Raw genomic sequence first — 12432 nt, forward strand, 5'->3', positions numbered from 1 at the left:
TTTCTTTCTTTCTTTCTTTCTTTCTTTCTTTCTTTCTTTCTTTCTTTCTTGATCCACAGTTTTGCTCTTGTCCCCAAAGCTGTAGTGCAATGTCATGATCTCAGCTCACTGCAACCTCTGCCTCCCGTATTCAAGAGATTCTCCTGCCACAGTCTCCCGAGTAGCTGGGATTACAGGGACACAGTACCGTACCCAGCTAATTTTTGTATTTTTAGTAGAGACGAGGTTTCACTATCTTGGCCAGGCTGGTCTCGAACTCCTGACCTCAGGTGATCCACCTGTCTTGGACTCCCAAAGTGCTGGGATTATAGGTGTGAGCCACCGTGCCCAGCCTGCAATACTACTTTTAATCAAAGGTGAATTTGGAATGCCATCACTTTTAAGAAGTCTTTTGTTGCCTCTCCAGGAACAAACATTCCCTCTTCAGAGTCTCCTCGTTGCTGTGAGCACATCCAGCTTTCCAGCTTGCAGCACATCTCCTTATGTCCCAGTCTTAGCTTTCTCCCCAGCCTGCAGGGCCTCTGCCTGACACCGCCTCCAGGACTCTGCTCCACCTAGCATTGCACCATGTGCCCTGCAGGTGCTCTGCAAGCATTTGTTGGAATCTAAATGTGCTTAGATATTTTTGAGTAGTTTCCTTTTTCTTTTTTTGATTTCACAGCAGATTTATTCAAGATCACTATTTTTAGTGATATTGTCATTATAATATTTAGCCTCGGCAATATTTAACGAAGGTCAATAACATCTGTTTAACTAAAGGAAAGAAAACTGCTGGGTCAATGAGAGATCTACCAAGTTTGAATCGTTTTTCCCCAGGCAAGGAGGACACTTGCCTGGCTCCTTCCTGTCTACCTGTTCTTTTTCATGCCCTTCCATATCAGAATATTGTCTGAACAACTTTGGACCCATAACTTCTTCAGAACATGGCAGCATTCCAGGATGATCTAGTAATCTTTATTTGACTTTTCAGGGTAATGTAATGTAATGACTACAAAAAAATAAGAAAGTAATCTTTTTTTTAGTTATTTGTTTCATTGTGCTGCACTTTGCTAATTCTTTCTGGATGTGACACACACACACACATACACACACATGCTGTAAAACATGATTTGTAGGCTGAGTGCAGTGGCTTACACCTGTAATCCTAGCACTTTGTGAGGCCAGGGTGGGCAGATCACTTGAGGTCAGGAGTTGGAGACCAGCCTGACCAACATGGCAAAACCCCATCTCTACTAAAAATACAAAAATTAGCCAGGCGCGGTGGTGCAGGCCTGTAGTCCCAAGTACTTGGGAGGCTGAGGCAGGCTAATCACTTGAATCTGGGAGGTGGGGGTTGCAGTGAGCCAAGATCTCGCCTCTGCACTCCAGACTAGGTGACAGAGTGAGACCTCTGTCTCAAAAAACACAAACAAAACCATGATTTGTAGAACCTAGCAATGAAATGCCAGCTTGTGAGCTTTTTAAAACTTTTATATCTAAGGCATGGAAGGATGCAGATATTTGAGAGAAAATATCCCCAGTTTTAGTGTATTCTTTAAACTCATATGAAATAAAGATACAAGTGTTTACAAGAGAGGAAGATGAAAATTGGTTTTATGCTGTAAGTATTTTCCCAGGACAAACTTGCTGGGAAGGAAGCCTGTTTCCCCTGCAAGTGAGAAAGCCAACGTTGGGTGGACTCCCTCCATTATCATGGCCTTCCTGGGCAGATAGAGGGGATGGCTGTTTTCAGGAGATGGGCGAGTCACTGCCAGGCATTGAGAACTTCTCAGTGGGTCACAGTCAGGCTTCGGCAGCTCGGCGGGTGAGGGAGCACCCACTAAGAAAATAATTCTGGTAACGGAAGGAAGTGCACTCAGACACCTCAACACCCTGGGAGAGATAATTTCCTTCCCACTTTCCTCCTTAAAACGGCCCCCTGGGAAACACATTTGCCGAGCTTGCTGTGGGATCACGCGCGCTGTGACTACAAAATGTAAAGCAATAGAATGCACAGAAAACACTGGAGCATTAATCTGAGGTTCTGAAATGCTATCATGCATTATTTATACTTCCTGATACAAAAATATATTGCAAATGAATTTCAATGAGAGATATAATATTTCTTCTTTTCCCCTGGTGATAGATTCAGAATGGATAAATTCCTTTATTTTATTTCAACCTGTCTGCTAAGATAGGCCAGGATGTTATAGAAATATGCTTTTTTCTTTGAGGTGAGTGAAGTGGCTGAACTCAAGGAAATTTTTCTTTGGATAAAAGAGGTTTTTTTATTTTTTTAATTGGCTTTCTAACTGTGTTACATTATCTGCTGATCAGCTTTAGGAATGTTAGAAGTTTTGTCATTTAAAACTCTGAGGTGAGATGAATAGAGCCACACAGCTATAGGTGAATGATGAGAAAAAGATGAATTGTGGTTTGTTTCTAAAGACTTACTGTTCCTTTTAACAGCATTTGGGGAAAATAACATGAGAAAGACAGCACAGTTTGATAATTATTTGTCAGAGGAGTGCTCATTAGCCTATACTAATATGAGTGCTATGAAAAAAACAGATTAAAATACTCTGTAGAAGGCAGAGTCATAACATTATTGAGTATCCAGTAGCTGCCTTACTTATTTAGCTCCCTGAATGCAGTCTCCAGAGTTGGCATCAATAGCACCGTGTTTCACAGTGGAACAAACGGAGGAGCAGAAAGGTTAGGCAACTGACTGAAAAGCACAGAGCTGGTAAGAGAGGAGGGTGGTCTTTGAACACAGGCAGTCTAATGTCTGAGCTTAAACATTTAACTATTATTCCTATACTGACCGCTTCCCCATCCCAAAATAGCACTGGCCTAAGGTACATAGAATTTATAACTTCCCCTTAACGTTTACAGACAACTTTCAGTTACATTAATTTGAAACGCTGCTTTTACAGCCATAGATGAATAGGAGTTGACTCGTTTCAACAGGAGGGCCAAAGGTACCTGGCTTGGAAGATATCCTGTCCACAACCATAAATGTTTTGATGTTAGCAACATTACAGATGATAGATAGTAGATGAATGAATGGATGGATAAACAGAAAGATAGCTAGATTGACAGCTAGATGGATCAACAGACACAAAGATAGGTGAACAGGAAGAAAGAAAGAAAAATGGATGAAAGATGATAGAATGACAGATGAAAGAAAAAGAAAGTAAAAAAGGAGGAAAAGAAAGAAGAAAGAAAGAAAGGAAAAGAAAGAAGAAAGAAACGGAAGAAAAAGAAAGGAAAAAGAAAGAAAGAAAAGACATGGATAGTCAGACAAAAAGAAGGAAGGAATGGAAAGGAATAAAGGAAGAAAACTGATAGGTGGATAGACGGTTAGATTGATAGATGAATAGCTAAATAAATGGCAGTTCACAGATGTGGAAAGACACTGGCTGTTAAAGTTCAGGGTTTAAGCCTTGTATGTGTTAGGCTTTCATGTAAACAGTGTTTGCTGATGGGAAGAGCAACCTAGACACTCGGGAGATTTGTGGCTTGATACTACTGGTACTTTTACTGGAATGCATGTGTTCCCGTAAGGCTGGTAATACAGGAGCTAACTTTCTTATCGTGCCCCATTTTTTTCTGAATAATAACAAATGAGCAAAGTAAATCCTATTTTCCCATTAGATTCCAATATTTATTTAACTAAATATTTACTAACGAGGAAATTCTCATCCTCCATGTAATAAAATCATGATGAAATATAAAATCACACTTAGAATAAAAATAAAATAAAATCACGCTTAAAATATTTTAAAATAACTTGATTATAAGGCAATACTGTAAAAATATTGTCTTAGGCTCAACCCAACAAGCAACAGAATAATAAAGCCTCTACTTCCCAGGCCATACCAGGTTGGAGGCAAAAATTAAGTTGTACATATAGTCTCAGAACCATTTCTCTGTCCCTTCTGCTCTGGGGTGATCAGAGTTCTTCTACACTGTTCCTGGCATCCCTGGAAGTCAACATCATGGCTTCTTGATCCTAATCCTCTGTATTAGTCTATTTTCATGCTGCTATAAGGACATACCAAAGACTGGGTAATTTATGAGGAAAGAGGTTTAATTGACTCACAGTTCCCCAGGGCTGTGAGGCCTCCAGAAGTTTACAGTCGTGGCGGAAGTCGAAGCAAACATGTCCTTCTTTACATGGCAGCAGCAAAGAGAAGTGCAGGGGAACTCCCCTTTAAAAAAAACCATTAGATCTTCTGAGATGTATTCACTATCATGAGATCAGCCCAGGAAAGACCCACCCATGATTAAATTACCTCCACCAAGTCCCTCCTACAACACTTGAGAATTATGGGAGCTAAAATTCAAGATGAGATTTGGGTGGGAACACAGCCAAATAATATTATCCTCACATATTCTCCTCCTGATGGCTGTCTTCCAAGGCTCTGGCTTGCTGCAGTGACACCTCTGCTTGCAGTGAATCTCTCTGGGCTTCAGGTTCCGTGTCTGGAAATGGGCATCAGAACAGTGATGATGGTTGCTGCTGAGACTTAAATAATCAGACACTCTGACATTACTGTCCTCTATTTTCCTGAGAAAAAAAGACAAACTTAGAGCTTTAAGATATTGAGGAAGGAAATAGACCATTTGTTTGGATTGGCATTGCCATCTGTTCCAAGAATATTGTTTTTGACAGAAACATTGAAAACTTTTTAAACAATGGATATTTAGGTGCTTAGGAAGTTATTTTTAACTCTTTACAATATTCCAGAAATGGTTTTGTGTATCACTTGCTATATTAGATTTGCCTTCTAGTAATACCTCTGGTCCACCATATAATCCATGTCTACTTGCAGAGATCTCCAGAAGGTAAACTCCTGCCTAAGGTTGAATTACTGAAGAGCAAGGACTTCCCTTTTGGTCTCAGATGTCAACTCACATTTTGTTGGTAGCTTTACTTCCCATCCTGACACTGAAGTCTTGCAAGGCCCACAGTTTCTCATGATTCCCTTGGTTCTCTCTGCTTTTGCAAAATGAGTGAAGGACTGTACGCTGGACTTTAATTTTTCTCATCTGTAAGGCATCCATGGTCTAGTGTTAAGAAATATGGCCATTAGTTTATCCTGACTGGCTCTAGCCCTGGCTTTGACACATACCAGCTCAGTGACCTCAGATGAGGAGCTTCTCTAAGATTCAGGTGTCCCCATGGGGAATTAAATGAGATAATGTAAAGCGTCTATCACTTAGGTGTGTTAGAGGGGAAGGGTTAGTAAATTCACTTGCTTAGTACCAATTCCAGCTGCTTGGTACTCTGCATGGTTCACAATCCTTCAGAATTCCTTGAAGGAGTGTTTGTTGAGGTGCTTTTGTGAGCTTAGTATTGTTCTAAGGGCTAAGGGTGCAGTGGTGAACCAGACCCTTACAGTTCCTGCCCTGGGATTAGACTCAGCTTAGACCTTTTGTGAACAGATCTCACCGTCAGACCTACTTTTGAGCTTAAGATTCTGTGATCTGGGAGTGACAGCTTCATGGAGACAGGGTTTTCTTTTGGAGTGATGCAAATGTCTTAGAACTTGATAGAGGTAGTGATGGCACTGCTAAAAGGCACTGAATGTACTAAATGGCACTGAACTGTACACTTTACGTGGTTAGTTTTATGTTATGTGAATTTCACTTCAATAAAAAAAAAAAAACGATTTTATGATAAACTCCCTGGAGCTTCACTGCAAGCTGTGATTCATCCTGGGCCTGATTCATACTGATCTTAGGTAATTTCTTCTCTGACATTTTTTGCCCTTTATTTAGAAACGCCTTTGAAACTCATGGGTCGGGCCAGAAAGTAGCCTGTATAATGTGTCGTCAGCTATCTTGCAGAGTGTTTTGCACATGTAATGAGTTAATAATAATTTACTATATCTCCCAGGAATGCCTACTTTCTACTTTTACTTCCATTCTTTGATCCAGGGCGATGATTCTTTTTCCAGACCCTCTTTGGAGGGCTCCCAGGAAAGGGAACAGAAGAGCTGAAAGTGCTGAAGGTGAACTCAGCTTCAGCTTGCGTTTCCTAGGGCTGTCCTGCCACAGAGAGTGTACATCTTTGCATTAAAACTCTGCTAAAGACAGAACAGAAAAGTAGCAGGAGCTCTAACAGAAAGTCCTCTGCTTTGTGCCAATGTCCTTTCTCTATACTCCCCTGAGCTAGAACAGTTACGATCACTTCCCATAAAACTAAACAGCTATATGTTTGCCCTATTGACAAAGCACATTTGAGGGCCATTTAGGTGGCATGGCTGAAGCAGATGTGAGAGAAAGCTTGATTGAGTTAGTTGTCTTAAAGGGACACAAGTCCACCGTTCTAATGGGAAATCCATTTGATTCAGGCATTTGGCATGAGTCTGAATGCCTGAAAAAGAATGCCTTGGAGAAAGTCTGAAGCAGACTTTTGTCTCCCCGTGGCTGGTATGGATGTCTCAGATTCAGTCAATTCTGTGGGGTTTTTCTATTCCATCTTTTGCCTTGTGGTGGGAACGTGTGGTGGGGGGTGGGGACAGAAACAGCATAGGGGGAATGAGTGACAGAGAGAAAGAGAATAAATAAGTGAGAAAGAAAACAGTTTATATTGGCTGGATATGATTTATGCTCATAGAATCAAAACAGTACATAGGAGAACGTCATTCATACTTAATGGTAGTAAATCAATTGGTTAGAAATAAGACATTTAAGTGCTTATGCAATGTAGACAGGAAAGACTGAAAAACTACTGGCTCAGGCTCTGCCTCAAATATTTAGCTTCTATTTTTTTATCTCAATAGCACCAGATAATTTATTATAGGAGGCTTGAGAAATTCCACTCTTTCCCCTTATTTTCTTCAAAAAATATAATTAATTTTGTTGAATATCAGTTGATTGCAGATATATGGCTTTATATCTGGGTTCTCTATTCTGTTCCATTTATCTGTGTGTCTATTTTTATACCAGTACCATGCTGTTTTGGTTACTATAGCCTTGTAGTATAGTTTGGAGTTAGGTAGTGTGATGCCTCCAGAAAAATAAATAAATAAATACATAAATACACAAAATTCAAAACTCAGTACAAAATTTAATGTAAAAAAAGTGTAGTTAGATATTCACTTAAATCACCCAGATGCTGTTTTCCCTCCTAGTGCAGGATTTTTAAAACTTGGGTTAATGAGCTTATAGGGCAGTCACTTTCATATTCTTTATTCCCAATCCACAGTGATAAATATATTTTATATCGCAACGTAGAATACACAAACAAATCACACAATTAAAAATTCCTTTGATAGAGCTAGATATTAAAAATAATTACAAAAATTTCACAAAATACTACCAATCCATCTTATATCCATGCTGTATTTTATATTGTTCTTTCTGGTTCTTTTTTAGTCTACCATTTCCATAGTGTTCTCCAATTTCATGTCACAATATACAGCATACAACACACTGCTGTAGGGAATCTATGGACCAGCTTTGGGGTCCCTTTGAACCCCCGAACCAATGTGCTAAATTTCTATTAGGTCGTGTGCATTTTTCTGGGAAGAGCATTTGTGGTACTTGTCAAATATTTCAAAGGTAGTTTCAATGAAGCTACCCAGAAAAGCTGAAGAACTGCTACCACAGAGGGTCTTTTGATAAGTTGTAGGGTTATTTTGATAAGTTTGTAACTCATTTGAGTTCCAATTTAATTTGATATAATATTAATGCAAATAGTGACTTAAATTCTTTCCCCTTTTGGTGGGAGAGTTTCTTTTGCCCCCAATATAACTTTTTAAGCAACAGCATCACTCTATGTGAAATGAGGTGTTGGGTTAGATTATTCTTAGGTCTCTTGTAATTCTAACTTTACCCAAATGCTTTGTTATTACCAAAACAGTAACACATATTTATTGTAGAAAATTTACAAATGCAGATAAAATAGGAAAATTAAAATTGCCCATTAAACTACCGCCTAAAAATAAGATTTACATTGTGATGTCTATCCTTCAGGTCTTTTGTTTATGTACAAATGTATATACTTGATAAACTACCTTTTTTCATACTGTAGTATAAACTATTTTGTAACATTTTACTCACTATAGCATCATTTCTCTGTCATCATATATTTTATATTGTATTATCTTTAAGGCTTGAAGATACCTGTGAAATATTTAATTGTATAATTTAACCAATAGCTAACACTGAGGATTAGTTTACCTCATTTTTTCTTCCATAAGCAATTTTACAATGACCATTCCTTCAGCTTTTTACATTAATTTGATTTTCATAGCCTAAATTAATTCATATAAATGGAATAGCTGGGTCTAAAGGTGTAAATGTTTTTGAGACTTTTGATACCTGTTACCGTTTGCCCACCTAAAAGATGTACTTAATTCTAGGTACTGCTCTGATCTTCCAGATGCAATGTTCCTGTGGCCCCATGAACCCTGAGTACTGTGTAGCATCCAGGTGCATCTTTAGGCAAGAGAGTCTTTTAACGTTCCCTTCATAGAGAAGTGTTCAATAACATGAGGATTTCATTTGGGACTGAATTTGCGTGGGTAGTAAGTTGTTTACCTGACAGTAATTGAATCCAATCCTTAGCTGAATTGGACGTGCTGGTGATACCTACCTAAGGGAATTGCTGCAAGTCGAGTCAATAAAGCAGTTTTAAATGTAAGAAAACCAGAACTTCCTTTTGAAAGAACAAATAGACAAAGGACTTTTCTTTTGCAACATTGTTAATTAAAGCGGAGTTTGAAGAGCCCTTGAGCCGTGAGAAGCAGATTGGGTATTTCTCAGAAATCATCTTTTATGAAATGTGACTTGAATCTCTATTTTCTGTCTAATTTGAACAGAAGCCTAGCAGCAGTCCCTTCCCCGCTGTGCACCTCCACCCCACTAGAGTAGTGGGTTTCACATGGGATTCAGGGTAAATAGGGAAGCCATCAGTATATAAGCTGGGAAATGCCACAGCATGTCACTAAAAGGAAATTTAGTTCGCATGATTTAGCTTGGCTTGGTGATGGAAGTAGTTTCTCACCTCACAATACCTGAAGGAATATTTAGCCTTTCTCCAAGTGTAAAGAAAGTTTTGTGAAGTTTAGATTTTTTTATTTTTTTAATTTTAATTTCTGAGGTACATGCGCAGGATGTGCAGGTTCGCTGCACAGGTAAACATGTGCCATGGTGGTTTGCTGCACCTATCAACCCATCACCCAGGTATTAAGCCTAGCATGCACTAGCTGTTTATCTTGATGCTCTCCCTCCTCCCACCCCACTGCTGACAGGCCCCAGTGTGTCGTTCCGCTCCCTGTGTCCATGTGTTCTCATTGTTCAGCTCCCACTTATGAGTGAGAACATGTGGTGTTTGGTTTTCTGTTCTTGCATTAGTTTGCTGAGGATAATGGCTTCCAGCTCCATCCATGTCCCTGAAAAGGACATGATCTAATTCCTTTTTTATGTCTGCATGATATTCCACGGTGTATATATATATATCACATCTTATCCAGTCTGTCACTGATGGGCATTTGGGTTGATTCCATGTCTTTGCTGTTGTGAATAGTGCTGTAGTAAAACATCCATGTGCATGTGTCTTTATAATAGAATGATTTATATTCCTTTGGGTATATACCCAGTAATGGGATTGCTGGGTCAAATGGCATTTCGGCTTCTAGATCTTTGAAGAATCACCACACCATCTTCCACCATAGTTGAAGTAATTTACATTTCCACTGACAGTGTAAAAGTGTTCCTATTTCTCTGCAACCTTGCCAGCATCTGTTGTTTCTTGACTTTTTAGTAAACTCCTTTCTGACTGATATGAGACAGTAAAGAAAATTTTGTGGTTTGGATTTATAGAAATAAATTTTTCCATATTTTCCCAGTATGAATAATAATGCTAATGATCCAGATGCCACTGGCTTGTCCTGCTTATGTGAGAGTCACACTGAGAGTAATGACATTACTGACTCTTGCCCATCTGCATACCAGGTGATCTTAGCCACAGAAAAATTTCCCTCGGTTCCTTGAAGTCCCTGGGGGCTTGTGAATGCCAATACATCACCCAGAGCTCCTTATCAAAAAGGGCTTCTTTGATTTTCCCATGTCAGCCTTCTCTTCTCAGGGCCCAGGACTAAGCCATAGGTCTAGGCAGGGGTGAGCTTGCACAATCTCTGCCAGTTCACAATCATTGTTTCCCTCCAACTCTGGGTCTGGTTGGTGGCCCAGCTCTCAGTCTTACGGTAAATTCAGTTGCTGGAAGGACCCCATGTCTCTCATGTACAAAGATATTTGACAGATCCTCCACCCTGACCCCAAGTCCACCAGATGTGCTTGGAGATGTTGGAATCCAGATTCAGGCTACCAGTCAAGTGAATTAACCTAGGAAACAGGCACATTTCCAGTGAGAGACTGAGGCCCAGAGAAGTGAAATGGCCCACCCAACTAGTAAGTGAAGATTGCTCTGAACCTAAAATTCTTGTTCTATGCCCTTTTTTAAATTCTTGATACTTAATTGGAGTCCAGTGTCAGCGAGTATAGTGCCAGGGCTGGTGGGTTTACCAACTTAATATAAAAGTCCTGGCTGGGCGAGGTGGCTCATGCCTGTAATCCCAGCACTTTGGGAGGCTGAGGCAGGCGTATCACAAGATCGGGAGCTTAAGACCAGACTGGCCAACATGGTGAAACCCTATCTCTACTAAAAATACAGAAATTAGCTGGGCATGGTGGTATGTGCCTGTAATCCCAGCTACTCAGGAGGCTGAGGCAGGAGAATTGCTTGAACCAGGAGGCAGAGGTTGCAGTGAGCCCAGATCATGCCAGTACACTCCAGCCTGGACTACAGAGTGAGACTCCATCTCAATTAAAAAAAAAAAAAAAAAGAAGTCCCACCCTCAGGATTTTTAACTCTTACCAGAGGCATTAGCCACCCCTTTAGAACCTGGCACTCCCCTTGAGGAAGGATATTTTTCCAACTGAATCCTCTGGGTGCAATTGAATTTCATTGGGTAGTCCCTGAAATTTTAATCGCAGATAATGGCTATATCTCAGAGTAGATGTAGGCTTGAAAGTTTACTGGAGAATTCTCTCCGTATTCCCCAATAAAGACCTAAAGAGAGGCCTGAGAGAGGCTGTCTTGACTGTGGAGATTTTAACCTCCTTGGCTTTTTGGGACCGAAATTGGCCCAGTCTCCACGTCTTTTTAGACGATTGCTAATAGCTGTATTTTTTTGATGGAAAGTCAGAAGTCATTTTTTTCTTTCTCCCTCATCTATAATGTTGCTTGAAAGGCATTTGGGGCCTTCCCCATGACTACTGCGATTAATTCAGAGTCTGAGGGAGCAAGAAAGCTACCCTCAAAGGGCAAGCATAACATTTATAGAAAGGATTGAAGCCCTTTAAAGGCAGGGTATAGGAAGGCTTTGAGACAGAGTTATATCTTAAAGTGACCACTGTGGCATTGGCTATTTAGGGTGACCTGGCTGGAGAATGGCAGGCCCCTCACAACTTTGTCACGGGCTGCCGTTTGCTGAAGTCATGGCCCAGCCCACAGGAACACGTTTAAAGATTGCTGGCGCATGAAGCACATTCTTTACTTTTGAAATGTTTTACTGTACTTCCTTGACTTGCCTTATTTTCATAAATTTTGCTTTCTCTGAGGAAAATTTGAACACCTCTCACTTTTCAAATTTCAGTTTTTATGAGGTTGACATTTTCCTTAGTGTATTGTTGGCTATAAATTATTAAGATATATTAAATAAGGATCTGCCTCCCAGGCCCCAAACACCCTATAAAATGGATGGAAAATGAATGATTTAAGACGATTCTAGCTGATCTACAGAGCCCGTTATAAAAATAATGAAGCTCAGAGGAATGTAAAAGTAGAAAATGGTCAATGTTTTAAACTTAGTATTTGCGCCAAAACCCTGAGTTATGCTTTACAGAAATTTTTAATTGTAGAATTCTCTAGTAACCTAAAAGTCATATCCACGAAGATAAAAAAGACTGAGACTGGCCAGGCACTGTGGCTCACGCCTATAATACCAGCACTTTGCGAGGCTGAGGCAGGCGAATCATGAGGTCAGGAGATCAAGACCATCCTGGCCAACATGGTGAAACCCCATCTCTACTAAAAAATACAAAAATTAGGTGTGGTGACACATGCCTGTAATCCCAGCTACTTGGGAGGGTGAGGCAGGAGAATTGCTTGAACCTGAGAGTCGGAGGTTGCAGTGAGCCAAGATCATGCCACAGCACTCCAGCCTGGCGACAGTGCGAGACTCTGTCTCAAAAAATAATAATAATAATAAGATTGCACAATAATGTTTGCACATAAACATATTCCTTTTTCCCTTAATAGATCCCTGCTGTCCTACTCTTTGCTGCTTTAGCTACGTAGCCTTTCTGGTGTAGACCTACTCCAGGATGGCCCCTGTGATCCCCACCTCCCGGTCTTCATGCCTTTGTCTGATC

The 12432-nt window shown here is 40.2% G+C and overlaps 1 protein-coding gene across 7 annotated transcripts in view; it reads left to right on the forward strand.

Annotated features, from left to right (window-relative positions):
* Positions 1 to 12432, forward strand: part of NCAM1 (neural cell adhesion molecule 1) — a 311329-nt gene that overhangs the window by 83266 nt on the left and 215631 nt on the right. The window lies entirely within an intron of this gene.

Source organism: Cebus imitator, unplaced genomic scaffold (assembly GCF_001604975.1).
Source record: "Cebus imitator isolate Cc_AM_T3 unplaced genomic scaffold, Cebus_imitator-1.0 Scaffold28, whole genome shotgun sequence".
Taxonomy (NCBI): Eukaryota; Metazoa; Chordata; class Mammalia; order Primates; family Cebidae; genus Cebus; species Cebus imitator.